The sequence below is a fragment of the Eublepharis macularius genome, chromosome 15 (assembly GCF_028583425.1).
Source record: "Eublepharis macularius isolate TG4126 chromosome 15, MPM_Emac_v1.0, whole genome shotgun sequence".
In the NCBI taxonomy this organism is placed as follows: Eukaryota; Metazoa; Chordata; class Lepidosauria; order Squamata; family Eublepharidae; genus Eublepharis; species Eublepharis macularius.
The window spans coordinates 9,556,487-9,578,474 of NC_072804.1; positions in this window are offsets into that span (position 1 = coordinate 9,556,487).

Genomic DNA, 21,988 nt, shown 5'->3' on the forward strand with positions numbered 1-21,988 from the left:
GAATGCCTGCATCATCTATGCTGCGAGGCACCTTACCAACTGGCCTCCCTCTGTGACTCCCGCATCAAGTGCAGCATTGCCACGCAGGCGGGTCAGATGCAGCACTGGAAAAAGGAGCTCCGCACAGCGGTGCTCCATTTCCAGAGACAGAGGGCAGGAGAGAAGGAACCGGGCAGTGACGAGGGGCAGGTGGTGGATGAGGAGGAGGGGGAGGGGGAGGAGGTGGGAAGAGAGCCATGCCAGGGAAGAGCCACCCCAACGGACACATTCGATCTCTGGGCCTCGTCAGTGGGCTGCGTGGTTGGCCGCTGCACGACGGGCGCGTCCCTCTCAGTGGAGGACTCAGCGGGGGACATGGTGCGCGAGTACCTTTCTGAGCCCACCGAGCCCCCCCCCCCCCATGCCAACCCGTTGCAGTATTGGGCGAGGAAATCGGACCTATGGCCGGACCTGTCTTTTTTTAAAAAAATAGTTTTTATTGGATGAGGTGATATAAAATAGTTAGTCAATACATACAACTTATCCAAATTAAACCTTTCTAAATATATAACCCCACCCCTCCCCCTTTTCTCTATTGACTTCCAACAACATTCGAACCCCCCGTTTATTCATAGAAATTGTTATTTCAGTATAATACAATTATATTATGTTACTCATGGTAAAGATCTTATATATATTCCCACTTAGTAAAATTTAAAATCCCTCCAAAGACCACAATTGTCCTTTAACATCACATTTCTTTTCCAAATATTTCTTAAACTTCTTCCAGTCTTCCAGAAAAAATCCTGGATCTTGCTCTTTCAGATTTCTAGTTAATTTGTCCATTTCGGCCATGTACAACAGCTTCCTTGTCCAATTCTTCAATATTCAGTACTTCTTCTTTTTTCCAGTATTGAGCATATAAAATTCTTGCTGCTACTATCATATAATACAATAATATCTTATCATTTCTATTAACATCCTCTAAATGTAAAGATAGTAATAACATTTCTGGATTTTTAGGGACATTGTATTGTAATATCAAAGACATTTCAGCACATATTCCAGACCAGAAGTCTCTAGCCTTTTGGCAAGTCCACCACATGTGAAATAGAGAACCTTCATGCTCCTTACATTTCCAACATTTATTCGATAACTGTTTGTTAGCTATGGCTAATCTCTTCGGTGTTAAGTACCATCTATACAACATTTTATAACCGTTCTCTTTAATACTGGTACAAGTTGATATTTTTAAGGTATTTTTCCATAGTTGTTCCCAAACTTCCATCTCTATTTCCTTATTACAATTTATGGCCCACTTTACCATTTGCACCTTGACTGTTTCATCTTCTTTAAACCACTTCAATAACAACTTATACATTTTAGATATTGCTTTACTATTGTCCCCCAATAATAGTTCCTCTAGTTCTGAGTTTTTAATTCTAAAACCATTCTTTCTATATTTTAAATCAAATAAATCTTTAATTTGTCTATATTGTAACCAACCATATTTAAATGGCAACTCCTCATTTCTCTTAAGTTTCAACCCATCATTTTCTAAAACTCTTAATTTGTTGAGGGTAAGCCATTCCTTTCCCTGATGTTCCATATTTGGGTTGATTACTTCAGCTGGAACAATCCAAAGTGGTTTCTTTAACTCTATCAATTTCTTATACTTGAGCCAAGTTGACAGTAGATTTCTTCTCAGGTAGTGATGCTGAAACATTACATCCATGTTATGCTTCCCGTACCAGATATATGCGTGCCATCCAAATAGTTTATTATGTCCTTCCGATGTTAATAACTTATGATTGGTTAAAGACGCCCATTCTTTTAGCCACACCAAACATATCGCTTCATGGTAAAGTCTTAGATCAGGTAGCTGCATTCCTCCTCTTTCCTTAGCGTCACAAAGAACTTTCATCTTGACTCTTGGTTTCTTTCCTGCCCAGACAAATTCTGATATCTTCCTCTGCCATTTTTCAAATTGTTTCTTATCTTTCACAATTGGAATTGTTTGCATTAAAAACATCACTCTGGGCAGTATATTCATTTTAATTGTGGCAATTTGACCTAACCACGACAAATTTATTTTTTTTTCCATTTTATCAAGTCTCTTTCAATTTGAGTCCAGAGCTTTTCATAGTGATGGCCGGACCTGTCCATCGTGGCAACAAACATCCTGTGCTGCCCTCCCACCAGCGTGCAGAGCGAGCGGGTGTTCTCCCACCTGGGATACCTCTTCCATCCCCACTGCGCACGTCTGCACCCAGACGTGGTGGACATGTTGACGTTCATCAAGGTGAACCTCAACCTACTGGGGCACCCTGTGGACCTGGACCTACCCAGGCTCTGAGCCACCCTGAGGTTGTAGCCAGCCCAGCTCGTCGACAGCAGGCTCAAGCCTCCCTCAGTTCTCGGGGCTGCTTCCATGGCTGGTGACCCTTTGACCTCCTCTCCCAGACAAGTTCCCATTTCCTCTTCACACCTCTCCCTCTCTGGATCTACTCAGATGCCTCCCAAGCTCTCGTGTCTTTCCCGTCCCATCCTTTCTGTGAAGGCAGGAAGCTGTGGTGCTGCCAGCTGATGCTGCTTTTGGGCACGAGGAACAGCTCTGCTGCTGTTGCTGATGCGAGAGTGGCACCATACAGTACCCCCCCTTCCATGGCACCTGGTGTCCCCACTGAGCAGGGGGGAATGGGTCCCTCCCACCCTTTCCATGAAGGCAGGGAGTTGGGTGCCATCTGCTGCCACAGCTTTGGACCCTGAGGGGCAGCTCAGAAGCTTTTGCTGAGCTTGACAGGTTTGAGCTGCACGGTGCACCCCTATCCATGTGTACCTGCTGTCCTCTCTGTGCATGGGGTGGGGGGTGTAATGAAATGGTTTCCAGGGGTGAAATGAGTGCCAGTTGCTGCTAATCTGTCTTTAAAGAAAGGGGAGGAAATGTTCCCCCTGAGGGTTGATGGGCTGTGGGGCCAGGGAGAGGCCTGCAGGAGTTTTGGTGTGGGACGCCCTTCTTCCTGGACTACAACTCCAGCTGCCCCGGGCCAAGAAAGTGCGGGAAAAATAAGGGGTGGAGCCGGAATTGAGAGACTCAGCCGATCCTGAGGGGAAAAAGTCAGTTAGTTACTTTCTTGGTTGAAGAAGGAGAGGATCCTGCTGCTGGGTGAAAGCCAGGTGCCTAGGCCTAAATGTGGAGGGCCTGGGAGGCAGCACAAAGGAAATAAAAGGTGAACCTTCTCTCAGACCCCCCCCCCTTAAGGTAGAGTAGGGAACAGTGTGGTATGGAAAGCAGACAGCGGTTCTCTTCACTTTGATTTTCTGCCCTATGAGTTCTGAACAGGGGGGGTCTACCCCTATGTGTTGTGCCTTTACCTGCTTTGTATATAGTGCTCTGTATATAGTTAATAAATTACACTTTTTTGGAATAAAAAGGACCTTGTGGTGCTCTGACTACATAACCTCCCCCACTTGGCATGCTACAAGAAGGGAGGGAGCCCGGGAGAACTGATCAGGCCAGACCTTGGTGGGTTGCCAATTCTCCAGGGCCCACCCAAAGATTGGGGAATTCACTTCCCAGCAGGGAAATTCAGCCAGAGGGGTCTCACTGCCCCTCAGTCAGGCGGTGTACAAATCAGTGAGTGGTGGCAGCGACGAAGAGGGTGAGCCATGCCCACCAGGGACAGTGGGAGGTGGATAGCGGGGTAGCAGGCCATTGACAGCGGCTCAGTTGCCTGGACTGAGAGCCAGCACCTGTTCCACCACAGGGGGAATGGAACCCACGACCAGTCACGTGTCCTTTCTGCGAAGGCAGGAAGGTGGTTGAGGTCTGCCGCTGCTGCTTTTGGGCACAAGTGGCAGCACAGGAGCTGTTGCTGGTGTTAGTGTGGCGCCGCACGGTACCTCCCCTTTCCATGGGCACTTGCTGCCCCCTCTGAGCAGGGGGGAATGGGTCCCTTACCCTCACACCCTTTCCATGAAGGCCGGATGGTGGGTGTTGTATGATGCTTCAGCTTTGGGCCACGAGGGACAGATCAACTACTGTTGCACATAAGATTGCACGGCGCAGTGGCCCCTGCCAACAGCAGCGGCTGTCCCCTGTGGGCAGGGGTGAATGGGTAATGCTGCTACGACCAGTCATGTCCTTTCCGCGAAGGCAGGCAAGTGTGGTGCTGCGAGCTGATGCCGCTTTCTGCCACGAGGAGCAGCTCTGCTGCTGTTACTTGTGTTAGCATGGCATCGCACGGTACCCCCCCCCTTTCCATGGGCACCTGCTGCCCTCTCTGAGCAGGGGGGAATGGGTCCCTTGTCCTCACACCCTTTCCTTTAAGGCTGGATGGTGGGTGCTGTATGATGTACTGAGTCCCCTCCCAACTACCTCTCCATTCCTGTACTATTCCATCCTTTCTGTAAAGGCAAGAAGGTGGTTGATGCTGGCTGCTGCCACAGAGTTCCTCAGTGGGATCCTCGGGGGAGGCCTTGTGGCTGTTAGGATCTTCTGACTTCACAGACCCTCTTTCGACCTGTCCCTCTCTGGAGCACTCCGACCCCTCTAAACAACATTTCCTCTCCCCCCCCATCCTTCCATGGGGGGTGCCGCCGGTGAGCAGCCAGACTCCCCACCCCCTAAAGGGGAGATGGCTCATTGCTGCCTCCCCATGCCTGCCAGGCCCAGCAGCCACAGTCATCGCTCTTCTTCTGGCCTGCGCCGGGAATACCAGCACACTCCACTTTGTACTGGCGGTTGCAGGGGGATCTTTCCACTTACCCCCACATGACAGGTCCTCTCTCTCCCATCCTTTCTGGTAAGGCAGGAAGGTGGGTACTGTCGGCTGCCACCACAGAGTAGCTCAGTGGGAGCTTCGGAGGAGGCCTCGCGGCTGTTGGTGGATCTTCCCACTTCACCTCCAAATTACATCTCCTCTCCCTCCCATCCTTTCCGGCAAGGCAGGAAGGTGGGTGCTGTCGGCTGCTGCCGCACTGTTCCTCAGTGGGACCCTTGGGTGAGGACCCTCGCTTGCTGGGGGATCAGGTCCCCATCCTAAAGACATGTCCTCTCCCACCCACGCCAGGAATACCAGAGCGCTCCTCTTTGGCCTGTTGGGTGGGCACATGGGGGTGCCACCAGCAAGCGGCCAGACCCCCCGCCCCTAAAGGGGAGGTGGCTTGTTGTTGCTACCCCATGGCCGCCAGGCCCAGCGGACACCGTCAACACCCACCTTCTGTACACTGGGCCAACATCAACCAGTGGCTCTAATTGTGTCGAGTGGGAGTTTCCTGGGGGCCTTGGATTGGAGAGGGTATAACTCCAAGATCCCCTTTGCAATATTGTCCAAACTTGGGAGATGGCTGTAGGAGAGGCTGCAAAAGACTCCCCAGGAATATGGGCTCTGTAAGTGCCACGGGGGCCATTCCGCGCCCAACGAACCACGAACTGTGAACCGTTTCGGTAACGGGAAATGTTTATTGTGGTTCGCGATCTTGGGATCATCATCGGCACTGAACCACGAACCGCTGGTTCATTAAATTTTTTTGGTTCACCCCCATGTTCCCAACCCCTCCACGCTTCAAATTTCTCTTTGACCAAAAAGCAATTGATTAGAAACTGATTCCAAATTCCTAATAAGAACTAAATAAACAGACTGTTGGATTCAGGGAGAATTTGGGTAAAGAAGAATTAAGAGAATTTCTCTTAACATTTTACTTAACAACATGAACATAAGAACATAAGAGAAGCCATGTTAGATCAAGCCAATGGCCCATCCAGTCCAACACTCTGTGTCACACAGTGGCCAAAAATCCAGGTGTCATCAGGAGGTCTGCCAGTGGGGAAGGGACACTAGAAGCCATCCCACTGATTGCCCACCCCAAACACCAAAATACAGAGCATCACTGCCCTGGACAGAGAGTTCCATCTATACCTTGTGGCTAATAGCCACTGATGGACCTCTGCTCCATATGTTTATCCAATCTTGTCTTGAAGCTGTCTATGCTTGAAGCTGCCACCACCTCCTGAGACAGTGAATTCCATGTGTTAATAACCCTTTGGGTGAAGAAGTACTTTCTTTTATCCATTCTAACCCGACTGCTCAGCAGTTTCATTGAGTGCTCACGAGTTCTTGTATTGTGAGAAAGAGAGAAAAATACTTCTTTCTCTACCTTCTCTACCTCATGTATAATCTTGTAAACCTCTATCATGTCACCCCTCAGTCATCATTTCTCCAAGCTAAAGAGCCCCAAGCACTTTAACTTTTCTTCATAGGGGAAGTGTTCCATCCCTTTAATCATTCTAGTTGCCCTTTTCTGCACTTTTTCCAATGCTATAATATCTTTTTTGAGGTATGGTGACCAGAATTGTACACAGTATTCCAAATGAGACCGTACCATTGATTTATACAGGGACATTATGATACTAGATATTTTGTTTTCAATTCCCTTCCTAATAACCCCCAGCATAGTTCACTTCAGAGCCAGTACTGCAGCACCCTGATGAAAACCAGGGTGAAACCCTGCCTTACCAGGGTGAAAACCATAACTTGTCCTTTAAGTTATTAAAGGCTTGCTGACACTCTAGGGTCCAATTTAATTTTGCTTGTGGCTTATTTGCCTGTTGGTCCTTCCCCTTTGTTTTCAGCAAGTCGGTTAGGGGAAGGGCAATTTGTGCAAAATTTTCTATGAACGGTCTGTAGAATGGCAAATCCCACGAATGACTGTAGTTGTTTCCTGGTCGTGGGAGCTGCCCAACTATTAACTGCCTGAACCTTGGCCGGGTCCATTTTTAAACCTTGGCCAGATATGTGGTAGACTAAATAGTCCAACTCCTCTTTATGGAATTCACATTTGGACAGTTTAATAGGCAATTTGTGATGCATCAGGGTTTTTAGTACTTTCCGTACTAGCTCCACATGGGATGCTTTATCTTGTGTGTAGGTCAAAACATCATCTAGGTAAATGTCCGGGGCAGGCCCCTCCCGTCCCGGACTGGGCCCACCCAGCCCCACCACCCGACCCCCTGGAACCCCGCCGCCATCCCCCAGACCCCTGCCAGCAGCCCCCACTCACCTCGGGGCCTGGGGTAGCGAGCCCACGGCCGGCCGCGGCCTGGGAAGTCCCGGGTGCACCTCCACCGGCACGGCGGGGCCCGCGGAAGCCGGCACGGCCACTGGGGCGATGGGGCCCACCACCGCCGACGCGGCCACCGGAATGGCAAGGCCTGCTGCCACTGCTGCGGCCACCGGGGTGGCCCGGCCCGACGTTGGCGGCGCGGCCGCTGGAGCCACGGGGCCTGCCGCTGCCGCCGGAGCAGCACGGCCCGCCGCCACCGCTGGAGCGGTGGGGCCCGCTGCAGCCGCCACCACCACCGCTCGTGGCGATGGAGCGACCGGGGCCGGCCAGGGCACCCGGCACGCCAATGGCGGGGCTGTGGGATGGGACTGGCGAGGTGGGGAGGGCAGCGTTGCTCCCGCCGCGGCCGCCCCGGGCGGCATCCCAGGGACGGGCACGGCCGAGCGCCGGAAGGGGGAGGGCCGAGGGAGCGAGGCTGGGGGGAGGGAATCCCAACGAGCCATCCCTGCCCTGGGTTGGCTGGATGGCTCCTGGGAGGGCTCCCCGGTGTGAGACGCCACCGGGGATTGGAGGGGGATGGGGGAGGGGGTCTGATAGCTCAGGGGAGGAGGCGAGGGCAGTGAGGGAGACAGAAGGAAGCTGGGTCCAATCGGGAGGGAGCAGACGGGTGACGGGACAGGAGACAGCTGCACCGGGGAGGGGATTGGTGTAGAGTCAGGGGTGGGACCACCAGGGGAACTATAAAAGAAGAGCTCCCAATGACACCGAGGAGGAGAGGACTGCCTGGAAGATGTGGCTGAGAGAGAGAGAGAGGGAGAGACTTCCAGGGCAGCGGCTAGGAGGCAGAGCTTGGTGCCAGAACCACTGCCCCTAACCAGTCTGAGGTGGAGGGAGCTCCTGCACCCCCCCTGGTGGCGACACGGAGGACGGCAGGACGAGGGGAGGGAACGGTCGGCGGGGCGGGGCCTCACAAACTGGTGGAGAATGCAGGCACTAGCAGCCCCGTGAGGCACCCGCGCCCGCACATCCCCACCCCCCGCCGGCTGGAGCAGCACCCGGCCTCTTATACGCCCGGCGGTATTGAAGGCAGGAAGTGCCAAGCCCTCCGTGGAGGCTGTCAGCTCCACCATGGACCTCGCACAATTTGGCCAGTGGCTGACCGAGCACCAGGGGCAGTTGCTGAAAGAGGTGGCTCAGCAGCAGCTGGACGCACAAGCCACACTGGCTGGCCAGCAGCAAGATGCCCAGGCGACCCTCATCAGAGACCTCCAATAGGCGCTGGCCGGCGCGGGAGCCGGAGGGGGCGCCGGGCCCAACCCCCGCCCGCCGTTCCAACTTGCCAAGCTGGGCCCCGAGGACGATGTGGACGTGTTCCTGGAGGCCTTCGAGCGCACCGCAGAGGCGGCGGGTTGGGCCTTCATCGTGGGGCCCTACCTGACAGGGGAGGCGCAGGCCGCTCTGAAGGCCCTCCCCAAGGCAGAGAGCGCCGACTACACCAAACTTAAGGAGGCTATATTGTACCGCTATGAGATCACCCTGGAGACTTACAGACAAAAGTTCCGGACCATCGCCTTCCAAAAAACAGACTGGCCTCGCACCCTGGTGGCTAAGCTCCAGGATGCCGCCTACCGGTGGCTGAAACCCACGTCGGATGAGTGCCGGAGGATCGCAGACCAGGTGGTTCTCGAGCAGTTGTTGAACGTGATCCCCGCTCGGGCCCGGAACTGGGTGGCATACAACAAGCCTGCCACCTTGAAGGAGGCCACCGTGTTGTGGGAGAATGTGATGGCCGTGGAGACCCGGGAACCCCCGAAGCCAGAACCCTGCCCCGGCAGCAGCGGGAACGTCGGCACGGGTGGAAAGGGGTGGCGGGCCCGGCCGGGTCCGTGTCCGCCCACCCCCACCTCACTGGACCAGGCAGCCGGGGGACCCCCGCCGGGACCCCGGCTGGCCCTACCGCCGCCAGTGACCCCCTCGCCTAAGCCGGCTGGCCCGGTCCAGGAGCCGGGAGACAAGGGACCGTGTTTCACCTGCGGGCAACGGGGACACTGGAAGAGGGAGTGCCCCCTCATGGAATGAGACTGGGGGTGGGATACCACCCTGCACGCGACCGCCCGGGCCCCCCGCCCCCCCATGCTTGTCCTGGTGTCCGTGATGGGGAGGAGGCTGATGGCGCTCCTCGACAGTGGCAGCTCTGTGTCGATGATCCGCTCCCACCTGTTGCCCTCTGACCTACCGGTGGTCCACCAAGCCGTTATCGCCTGCGTACACAACCACGTGGAGGAGTGCCCAGTCGTCCTGGCCCCCGTGACCTACCGCGACCGAACCTGCGAGACACCCCTGGCCCGCGTACAGGCTCTGCCCTACCCGGTCCTCCTCGGAAGAGATTCCACCCATTTCCGCCCTGCCATGAGGACTGCCATCCCCCCTGACCAGGAAGAAGTGGAAGAAGCCCTGGCCGGGGGTGACAGGGGAGAGGCCGGGGAGCCCTCAGAAGAAGGGGAAGATGGGGGGCCCAGCCCAACTCTGCTGGGGTTGGAGGACGGAGCCCCGGTTCACGGCCGCCCAGGCCGAAGACCCCTCACTGGAGGGCCTGCGCCGGTTGACCACGGTAAGTGAGGGGCAGGTCCTCGATCCTTGGCGGGAGGGACGGCTGCCGCGGGTCATCCGTCAAGGGGGGCGCTGGTACCCGCCTGGTGAAGGGAGAGCAGGGAGAAGTGGCCCAGCTGTTGGTCCCAGCCGCCTACCGCCCAGAGGTCCTCAAGGCAGCCCACGATCATCCCTGGGGAGGTCACCAAGGCACCCATGCTACTACGGCCCGGATTAAAGCCCATTTCCTCTGGCCTGGGCTGGCCAAGGAGGTCAGGCGATATTGTCAGGCGTGCCCTCTTTGCCAGCGCCAAGCCACCCGCCGTCCGGCCCGGGCCCCGCTGGCCCCCCTGCCCATCATCGAGGAACCTTTCTCTCGGATCGCCATGGACTTCGTCGGCCCGTTCCCCCGGACCCCGAGAGGAGCCCGTTACATCCTGGTCCTGATGGACTATGCGACTCGGTACCCCGAAGCTGTCCCCCTCCGGGACATGAAGGCCCCGGGCGTCGCACGAGTGCTACTGCGCTTCTTCGCCCAAGTGGGGCTGCCCCGGGAGGTGCTGTCGGACTGCGGGAAGCCCTTCACGGTCCAGCTCACTAAACACCAGTGCCGCACGCTACACGTCCGTCAGATCTTCACCAGCATCTATCACCCCCAGACCGACGGGCTGGTAGAGAGGTTCAACCAGACCCTGAAGGCGATGATCCGTAAGCTGGCCCACGACCGCCCCCAACAGTGGGACTTGTACATAGATCCTCTACTCTTTGCCGTCCGCAAGACGCCCCAGGCCTCCACGGGGTACTCCGCCTTCGAACTCTTGTACGGGCGTTGCCCCCGCGGGATACTGGGGCTGGTGGAAGAGCAATGGGCCCCACCGGTCGCTCCCGAGGGGCGACCCGCCCCCGAGTACATCTGGGACCTCCAGGAATGGCTCGAGATCTGCCGCACCACCTCCCGCAAGCACCTACTGGTGGCCCAGCAGGCCCAGAAGGCCTACTATGACCGGGGGGCCAAGACCCGAGCATTCCAGGTGGGGGAGAAGGTCTTGGTCCACCACCGGGTCATGGGGCTGGGGCCGGGCGACCCGTGGAGGGGCCCCTACCCCGTCACCAAAGTGCGGGGGCCCCTGTCGTACGAGGTCCAGTGCGGGCTGAGTCCCCGGCACCAGAAGAGGCTGCACGTCAATGATCTGAAGGCATGGCACGAGGCAATGCCACTTCAGTGCAACCTGTCCCCCGACCCGCTCGAGCTCCCAGCCGGAGAGTTACCGTGGACCCTGGGGGGCCCCACTGAGGAGGAGCCCGTCCTGGACCCGGACCTCCGGGGGGACCAGCTGGAGCAGGTGAGGGCAGTCATCTGCCAGAACCCAGGCCTCTTCTCATGCCATCCAGGCCGGACCGCCATGTTGGCCCACCACATACCCACCCCTCCCGTCCAAGTGGTGCGGGCCCCCTGGAGGCCCCTGCCCTTGAAACGGTGGGAAGTCGTAGCCTGGGAAGTAGAGGACATGCTCCGCCTCGACGTGATAGAACTCTCCTGCAGCACATGGCGGAGCCCTATCGTGTTGGTAGGGAAGCCGGATGGTTCCGTTCGTTTCTGTTAGACTACTGGCAGGTCAACGCCATTGCTACCTTCGATGCCTACCCCATGCCCCAGGCCGACGTGCTAATTGACCAACTGGGAACCGCCCAGTACTTGTCGGCCCTGGACCTCACGAAGGGGTATTGGCAGATACCCATGGCTCCGGAGGACCGGGAGAAGACGGTCTTCGCGACACCCCAGGGCCTGTTCCAGTTCAAGGTCATGCCCTTCGGGCTGCATGGGGCGGCAGCCACCTTCCAGCACCTCGTAGACCACATGCTGGCCCATTGCCAGGGATTTGCCCGGGCTTACATCGATAATATCATCATCTTTAGCCCCGACTGGCCGTCACACTTGGAACACCTAGCCGCGGTCCTGGCTGCATTGGCCAGCGCGGGCCTGCGAGTGAACCCGTGCAAAAGCCGGATCGGGTTCCAGGAACTCACATACCTCGGGTTCCAGGTGGGCCGTGGGGTCCTGCGTCCTGTACCCGACAAGGTCACTACGCTAGAACAAAGCCCCCGCCCCCGGACTAAGCGCCAGATGTGGCGCTTCTTGGGGCTGGTGGGCTACTACAGTAAGTTCATCCCCCACTTCGCCAGCCAAGCCAGCCCACTCTCTGACTGCCTACGGAAGGACCAACCCGCTACGATTAGCTGGAACCCAGCCCGACTCCGGGCCTTCAAGGCCCTGCGCGGAGCCCTGTCGGGGGCCCCCGTGCTGCGGAACCCCGATTTCGGGCGGCCCTTCCTGGTTCAGACGGACGCCTCTGACGTCGGGCTGGGGGCAGTCCTCTCCCAGGAGGTCGACGGCCAGGAGCACCCCGTGCTGTTCATCAGTCGGAAGCTGCAACCCGCTGAGGTCAAGTACGCCACGGTGGAGAAGGAGGCCCTAGCTGTAAAGTGGGTGGTAGGCGCGCTCCAGTTCTACCTCGCCAACAATCCCTTCACCCTGGTCACCGACCACGCCCCCCTGCTATGGATGGCCCGCATGAAGGACCACAATCCACGGGTTCTCAGATGGTACCTCTCTCTGCTCCCTTTCAGCTTCAAGCTGCGACATCGGCCAGGCCGGCTCCATCTGAATGCGGACTATATGTCACGGATCTCGGAACACCAACCGGACCAGGAGATGCCCGGCCCCAGGGGGGTTGTGTGTCTGGGGCGGGCCCCTCCCGTCCCGGACTGGGCCCACCCAGCCCCACCACCCGACCCCCTGGAACCCCGCCACCATCCCCCAGACCCCTGCCAGCAGCCCCCACTCACCTCGGGGCCCGGGGGTAGCGAGCCTGCGGCCGGCCGCAGCCTGGGAAGTCCCGGGTGCACCTCCACCGGCGCAGCGGGGCCCGCGGAAGCTGGCGCGGCCACCGGGGCAATAGGGCCCGCCACCGCCGACGCGGCCGCCGGAACGGCAAGGCCTGCCGCCACTGCTGCGGCCACCGGAGTGGCCCGGCCCAACGTTGGCGCCGCGGCTGCCGGAGCTGCGGGGCCTGCCGACGCTGCCGGAGCAGCACGGCCCGCCGCCGCGACCGGCGGAGCAACACGGCCCACTGCCGCCACTGGAGCGGCGAGGCCCGCCGCCGCCGCCGCCTCTCGTGGCAACGGAGCAACCGGGGCCGGCCAGGGTGCCCGGCGCACCGATGGCGGGGCTGCAGGACGCGACTGGCGAGGTGGGGAGGGCAGCATTGCTCCCGCCACGGCCGCCCCGGGCGGCATCCCAGGGACGGGCGCGGCCGAGCGCCGGAAGGGGGAGGGCCGAGGGAGCGAGGCCGAGGGGAGGGAATCCCAACGAGCCATCCCTGCCCTGGATTGGCTGGATGGCTCCAGGGAGGGCTCCCCGGTGTGAGACGCCACCGGGGATTGGAGGGGGATGGGGGAGGGGGTCTGATGGCTCAGGGGAGGAGGCGAGGGCAGTGAGGGAGACAGAAGGAAGCTGGGTCCAATCGGGAGGGAGCGGACGGGTGACGGGACAAGAGACAGCTGCACCGGGGAGGGGATTGGTGTAGAGTCAGGGGTGGGACCACCAGGGGAACTATAAAAGAAGAGCTCCCAATGACACCGAGGAGGAGAGGACTGCCTGGAAGGTGTGGCTGAGAGAGAGAGAGAGGGAGAGACTTCCAGGGCAGCGGCTAGGAGGCAGAGCTTGGTGCCAGAACCACTGCCCCTAACCAGTCTGAGGCGGAGGGAGCTCCTGCACCCCCCCTGGTGGCGACACGGAGGACGGCAGGACGAGGGGAGGGCGCGGTCGGCGGGGTGGGGCCTCACAGTAAACAACGACCCTTTTTTATAGGAATTCATGTAATACTTCATTTATGACCGTCATGTATACAGTCAGTCAATCTTTATTATGGTCATAGACCACACAATAATAGCATACAACCTATAGTCAGGGTAAGTCATATTATTTACAAATCTATTCACTAAAATTTCAGGGTACAGATTCTTAAATATTTAAAACCTTAAAACCTGAGTGCCTAAGACCAAATTATTAAATATTTAACTCCTTAACATTATAAAATATTTAAATATTTCCCCCTGTAAAATACTTCCTAATCTGTATGGCTTGCACAGCAAAATTTGCCACCTTTAATGTAATTTCATAGTCCTTATCGGCTAAAAGCTTATCTAGATAGAATCTATCATTTCTACCTGGGAACTGGTTACAAATTGGAGTTATGAAGATTGCCCTAATATTTTGATAAAGCTCACACTCGAAGAGTACGTTTCCCCTAGTTTCTATCTTTCCAGCCCCGCATATACATACTCTTTTCTCGAGTGGTTGTTTTGCATATCTGCCCTCCATGACCGCTGATGGTAATGTGTCCATTCTAAGGAGAGTAACTGCTCTTCTGTATGTCAAACTGTGGCTTGCTAAAAGTTCCAATCCAGACTACCCCTTGCAATGAGACACAAGTCCATCGATTTCAAAAGGTTTACTGAATATAAACAACTGTTATAGTCCACAATCCAAGATACAAGGATCTTGGCTGATACTGAAGCATTGTTACGAATGATAGGCAAAAGCAAAGGTACAGAATAGCAATTCCCTGCAGGCCCCATCCTCCCCCACAGTTCTCAAAACAATCGGCCTGAGGGTGAGAAAGTGAAAGTTTCTCAAGGTTTGAAAGGCTGTAGTCCAAACATTCCTCTTCTCCCTGTGATCTTCCAGCGAACTGCTTACCACCTGCAAAAGAAGCACTTAAGATACTGACAGGATTAAAATGGAGTGTCTTTGGTTTAAACATACATAAAACATAGTCAGAACCTGACACTATAATCTGCTTTATCCAAGTTTTGTAAGTAAGGCATCATTATCACTTGGTTTAGGCTATCTATTCCCGGGAAATACCCTTTGACTTAGCTCAAGTCGTTCTGCCTTTCAATATCCAGGATTCTTTGTTTCACAAAGGGTTTGACCAAGTCACGTTCCATATTAATCAAAAACTGTTTGGAAAGACCATAATAACCCAATTTGCGCTCTGTTTCTTTGATCCAAAGTGGTACTCTAGAATCCCATGCTATTAAACTGGTTAAACCGGAGGGATTAGTTATTAGCTTAAACCAATAGACAATGGTAGCAATCCACAGGCGTGCTTTTACAGTGACCATACCGGATTCCAAACGAATATGTGCATTAGAGACACAAAAGGGAACCTGCAAAATGTGCCTTAAAAACTTGGATTGCACTTTTTCCAGTGACTGCCAATAAGACTGATGTGTTGTTATGCTCAAGGGCGCCGCATAAAGTAATTGGGCAAGAGATTTAGCCTTGAAAATCTTGACTGCTTCTGCAACATTCCGGCCCCCAGAAGACCAATAAAATTTCTCAATCTCTCGCACACTTTTAAATGCGCTTGTTGTAACATGGTCCACATGAGCTTTTCTAGAGCCTGAAGCCTGAAAGGCAGTTCCTAAATATTTAAAACAACGGACTTGCTCAATATCCATCGAGTCTATCTTCCACTGGTAAGTTCGCAATTTGTTTCCATCATGTATACGGATGGGGCCCTTTTTAAGCCGAAAGGCATGACTAAATATTCATATTGTCCCAAAGGCATGTTAAACGCAGTTTTCCATTCATCCCCCTCCTGAATTCTCACATGAAAGTAAGCATCTTTGAGATCTAACTTCGAGAAGATTTTACCCTGCGCCACCACACTGAGTAGGTCCCGAATCAAAGGGATGGGATAGGCATTGGACGTCGAGACTGCATTGATGCCATGGAAGTCGGTGCACAGTCTAAGTTCCCCGTCTTTTTTCTTCACGAATAGCACGGGATCTGCGTGGGGGGGAGCTGGCTGGGCAAATGAAACCCCTATTTAAATTTTTGTCGGTGAACTTTCATAGCTCCTGACGTTCCGCTGGGTTCATCGAATAAAGTTTACCCTTGGGTAATTTTTCTCCTGGTACTAACTCAATGGCACAATCCGTGGTGCGATGCAGAGGAAGTTCATCAGCTTCCTCCTCACTAAAAGCTTGTGCTAGGTCTTTATATTCGGGTGGAATATGGTCTAGTTCTTCCTCTGTGAGTAGAGCAACCTCTATAGGATAGGGGGCTTCTTTTCCCCACTCCAAGCTCCACTCATGGTGCTGAGCAGCACAGAGGGGAAACCCCCAGGGAAACCAAACAAAACACCAATCAGTTAATAAACTTTGAAAGTTCTTAAAGTGCCAGTGCAATATGCAGTGCAAACTTTTAACATGAAAAGTATCAAATTCATTCAAATTACATTCATGTACAGTAGCATAAACATTCAGATAAACTCTACAGTAGTAGTTGTAAACATTCAGATAAACTCTACAGTAGTAGTTATAGCAGCATAGACAGAAAGTGTCCAAAAGTATGCACAGACTACAGAGGTAAACCCCTCCTAATGACGATGTTCTTGCTGTCCTTTATTCCATATTCTTCCAACAGGGATATATAAGAAGCTAAGACCTTTATCCTCCACGCTCAATCTGGGGCCGGCTGCAAATCACAGATTTCGTGCCCACTTCATCAGGAGTGTGATTTCTATCGTGAAAAAGATTATATCAATCACTCCCCTCAATATATCAACCTAACCCAATTCTCACTGTTCCCAATTCATTTCCATACTCACATATCCCATCCATTATTCTTATTCACAATCAAGATTACTAATTAGGCAACCTGGAGTCTGGCTGCTGCCTGTTCTTTAACGCGTGCATAGTCCCCTCATTAGACCTTTTTATCTCTACTCCTTGATTGGAAACTCACAACTTAAAGGTACAGGCTTACAAAATACAAGTCAACTATGATGTGCAACTTACAGGTAACAGTTCAGTAACAGCTCATTATTCAAGCCCTTTGGTTTCACACAGTCAAATTTGAATATCCAGTAAGCCTCCCGTTGGAGAAGCCACGATTGTATTCCCTCTCGTTCGCCCTTGGCAGCCACTTCTAAAATTACAATCTTAAGGCTATTAGCTTGGTGCTTTTGCTCCTTAAAGTGCTGAGTCAGTGGTGCTTCTATGACATTGTTCCGAATACGTGCCATGTGCTCCAGTATCCTGACCTTGACGGGTCTGAGCGTGCAGCCGATGTAAAACAAGTTGCAGGGGCATTCCAGAGCATAAACCACTCCTTTACTCTGGCAATTGGCAAAATGGCCAAAACTATGCTTAAATCCCCTGATGAAGATCTCTTTACCCTCCACAAACAGATCACAAATCTGGCAGTGCCCGCATTTGAAATTCCCCTTAGGGAGGCGGCATAAGTTGGTCTCACTGCAAACATCAGCCCTAACTAATACATCCTTAAGATTCTTAGTTTTACGGAAGCCTACCCTTGGTTTCAATTCACAGCCTTTGATGCTCTCTATAATATTCCAATGGTGGGAGATGATCTTACTTATCTGGTTAGCCCTGGGAGTGAAGTCCAAAGCCCAGACTATCCTATCTTCCTGTGTTTTTCTTTCTGATTCAAACAGGGATCTTCTCTCTCTCACTCTTGCTCTCTGCCAAGCATGCTCCACCACTTTCTCTGGGTAATTCCTCCTCAAAAACTGCCTACAGAGGGATCTACCATCTCTGTCAAAATCCACTGCACAGGACGAATTCCGTTTGATCCTGAGCAGCTGCCCAAAGGGGATGTTCTCCCTTAGATGCCGGGGGTGAAAGGATTGGAAATCCAAATATGAATTTTTATCTGTCTCCTTACTGTAGGTCTTAATTTTAACCAAATGGTCCCCACTCCTGTATGTAACCACATCCAAATAGTTAATTTGTTGTTCATTATGTTGCCACGTGAACTTGACATTAGGATCCTGACTATTCAGCCACTCACAAAATTCTTCCACTCCCTCCATATTCCTATAGATGAAATAAAGGTCATCTATGAAACGGAAATATTGGACAATATGTTCTCTATATGGGTTTGAAGGATGTAGTATAAAGTGATTCTCCCAGCTGCCCATGAATAAGTTGGCTATACTGGGTGCCACAGAGCTGCCCATCGCTACCCCTCTCAATTGAAAATAGAAATCTTTCTCAAAGCGGAAATAGTTTTTCTCAAGTACCAAGTCCAGCAATTGTAACAGAAAAGCCCTAGAATGCCCATGGCCCTGCTCCCTAATCAGCGCATCCTCCACCACCATTCTAGCTGATTCATGCGGGATGATTGTGTACAAGGAGCACACATCCATGGTGAGGAATCCAGCCCCTTCTTCTAGATGCGTGCCTTCTATACGTTTAATGAAATCTCTAGTGTACTGCAGAAGGGGACGTATATTAAGCACTGCTGGACGAAGTACAGAGTCAATCAATATTGCCAATGGCTCCAAAATGGATCCACAACCTGAAATAATTGGCCGACCAGGGGGAGGGTCCACTTTTTTGTGTATTTTGGGTAGAATGTAAAATAAAGGAGTCCGGGGATTCTTAATCCACAGAGATTTAAAAAGCATCTCATCTATTTCTCCCGACTCCCGTGCTTCATTAAGGACCACCTTAATGATGTTTCTAATGTGGTCTGTTGGATCTGATGGTATTCTCACATAGCTGGATGCATCTGCCAGTTGTCTCCTAGCTTCTCCTAGATACACTTCCCTATCCAAAACAACCACTCCTCCCCCTTTGTCGGCTTGTTTAATGACAATGGTATTATCCTCTTTCAATGTCCTAATTGCTCTGAACTCCGCCCCAGTGAGATTCTTCCAAGATCGTAAAGGTTCTTTCTCTAATCTAGCCACATCTCTCATTACCATAAATTCGAATGTATCAATTCTGTGGTCAGATACCGGGGGCATGAAAGTAGATTTCTGTATAAGTCGTTTGGGCACAGTGAGCTCCGAGTCGGACCTGTCATTTCCTACTTTGCTAAAAAACGCCTTTAGTTTGATTTGGCGAATCAGCTTAAACAGATCCAAACGCGTTTGTAAGGGATAGTAAATAGGTGTAGGAACATATCCCAGACCCTTATTAAGGACAGATTCTTCTGCAGGGGAGAGCGGGCGTCCTGATAAATTGATAACTAAATTATTTATCTCGGTTTGTGGAAACCTCTCCTCTTGCCTTTGCCCAAAAAAGGCTGCCTGCTGTTGGAATATATAGTTCTACTCCGGAGATGACGTCCACTAGGACCCTCATCTCCTGAACTATCAGAGAGTCCCGATGTCTCTAAGTCCGAAAAGGATCTAATCGGTTCTGCCCAGGTCACCCTGCGTTGAGTATCTTTGTTAGTATTCGAGTTGTCCCACCAATAATATACCCTATTGTTGGCATAATCAAGGGTGTCCCTCTTATATTTCTTGATTTTAATTTCCCTGGTACGGGCTTCAAACGCTTTGACTTCCTGTTCTATTTCCTTAAGTCGTGCCTCAAATTCTGAGGAAGGTAAAGGCGTCTGGATCGCCTCCGTCATCTTCTCTATATCTTTGGTAAGCTCTGCGCACTCCTTCTTACTCCTTCTAACTATAAGCAACATCAAATCCAAGCTGCACTTATTTAGAATAGCTGCCCAGTCTGATTTAAAACCTTCATCAAACCCAAACATGCCTGGGGACTTTTGGATCCTCAAGCCTCGTGGTATTCGTGAAGCCTGTAAATAATCAAACAGGGTGGCCGCATGCAGTTCAAATTTAACCTTTTTGCATTTGAGAAATTTTAAAGAGTCCCAATCATCCTTAGGAGAACTCTCCGGATCTTTCATAATAGAGGACATGCCAGCCAAAATTTCTTCCCTATCTTCTGTAGAGAAAGCCAAAACTTCTTTGAAAGAAGCCATAATCACAGTGAGGAGTTAAAGAGAATGGCCGTTTCCGTAATGAAAGCTGAGCAGCACAGAGGGGAAACCCCCACGGAAACCAAACAAAACACCAATCAGTTAATAAACTTTGAAAGTTCTTAAAGTGCCAGTGCAGTATCTCCCACCATTGGAATATTATAGAGAGCATCAAAGGCTGTGAATTGAAACCAAGGGTAGGCTTCCGTAAAACTAAGAATCTTAAGGATGTATTAGTTAGGGCTGATGTTTGCAGTGAGACCAACTTATGCCGCCTCCCTAAGGGGAATTTCAAATGCGGGCACTGCCAGATTTGTGATCTGTTTGTGGAGGGTAAAGAGATCTTCATCAGGGGATTTAAGCATAGTTTTGGCCATTTTGCCAATTGCCAGAGTAAAGGAGTGGTTTATGCTCTGGAATGCCCCTGCAACTTGTTTTACATCGGCTGCACGCTCAGACCCGTCAAGGTCAGGATACTGGAGCACATGGCACGTATTCGGAACAATGTCATAGAAGCACCACTGACTCAGCACTTTAAGGAGCAAAAGCACCAAGCTAATAGCCTTAAGATTGTAATTTTAGAAGTGGCTGCCAAGGGCGAACGAGAGGGAATACAATCGTGGCTTCTCCAACGGGAGGCTTACTGGATATTCAAATTTGACTGTGTGAAACCAAAGGGCTTGAATAATGAGCTGTTACTGAACTGTTACCTGTAAGTTGCACATCATAGTTGACTTGTATTTTGTAAGCCTGTACCTTTAAGTTGTGAGTTTCCAATCAAGGAGTAGAGATAAAAAGGTCTAATGAGGGGACTATGCACGCGTTAAAGAACAGGCAGCAGCCAGACTCCAGGTTGCCTAATTAGTAATCTTGATTGTGAATAAGAATAATGGATGGGATATGTGAGTATGGAAATGAATTGGGAACAGTGAGAATTGGGTTAGGTTGATATATTGAGGGGAGTGATTGATATAATCTTTTTCACGATAGAAATCACACTCCTGATGAAGTGGGCACGAAATCTGTGATTTGCAGCCGGCCCCAGATTGAGCGTGGAGGATAAAGGTCTTAGCTTCTTATATATCCCTGTTGGAAGAATATGGAATAAAGGACAGCAAGAACATCGTCATTAGGAGGGGTTTACCTCTGTAGTCTGTGCATACTTTTGGACACTTTCTGTCTATGCTGCTATAACTTTCATTACGGAAACGGCCATTCTCTTTAACTCTCCACTCATGGTGCTGGCATTGCTCTCTGCTGAATATCACCATGCCCTCTGACCACTTCATGTACGGGTTATGGTCCCAGAGCCAGCGGCTGCCCAGAATGAGAGGATATTTGGCCACTTGACTTATAATATAGGGCCTGCTTTCCCAATGATTTCCCATGCCAGTAGGGAGCGGCTCAGTCTCATAAGTGGCAGGGTTCATATTAGATCCATCCATTTGCTCGAATATAATGGGAGTTTCTAACTCATGGGTTTCCAACCCTAGTCCATTCACCAAAGCTGGTGATATAATGTCCCTGGAGCAGCCAGAGTCTATCAAGGCTTGTATTCTTACATGAGTTCCACGTTTAGGATTTACCAGTACTACTGGCATAAACAGTATGGCCCCCCTTTCTCTCCCCTCTTTTGGGGTGGACTTCTCTTCGACCTGCTGTGGGGGCCCTTTTACGGCAGATCCTCCTCGTTTCCCACCTGTGAGTAGGATGTACCTGGTTCTTGGGCTTGGGAGGCGTTCTCTCCAGGTATTTCCTTGGCTTCCAGTCCAGCTTCAGAGTGTCCGTGCTGTGCGGGAGGTTTTTGCTCCATCCTTCCCGTGCACAGGGCTGGAACTGGTCTCTGAGTAGCTGGCTTGAGGGGAACTCTAAGTGGGCATTGTGCTGCGAAATGCCCACTACTCCCACACTGGAGGCACAATCCTTGTCTCCATCATGTGTCTCATATCCCTTGGGCTATTCCAGGCCCTCCCGGTGTTCCTCTGCCTCTTCCAGAGGGTGGAGGGGGAGGTCATTGGACACCACCCACTTGGTGCTGTTTTACTAGACAGACCACTTGGGTGCAGTTTTCAACTTCGCATGCCAACTGGATCCACCCTAGCAAAGTGGGTGGATCATCTTGCATCAAAGCCTGATCCAATAATTCTCGATTCAGTCCATTGCGAAACAGTTCAGTTCTTACTCCTTTGTGGTAATTTGGGCATTTGGCTGCTAGCTGACGGAATTTGGCTGAGTACTCCCGGACTGGTTTGGAGCCCTGCCTGATCGCTCTTAGCTCCGTGCAAGCCCTCTCGCTTTCTAGGGGGTCTTTGTATTGGGCTCTCAGCGTGGCAATAAATCCTTGTAAATCCCAAAGTTCCGGTGCCCCCATATCATAAAGGATAACATACCACTCTGCCGATATTCCCTCCAGCCTTGATGGTAGGTGAATGACGCAGCTTTGCTCTGTGGGAAATAAATGTCCCCACTCATTGAAGAACTGTAGTGCTTGCACTATAAAGAATCCCAATTTTCTGGGCTCCCCATCAAAAG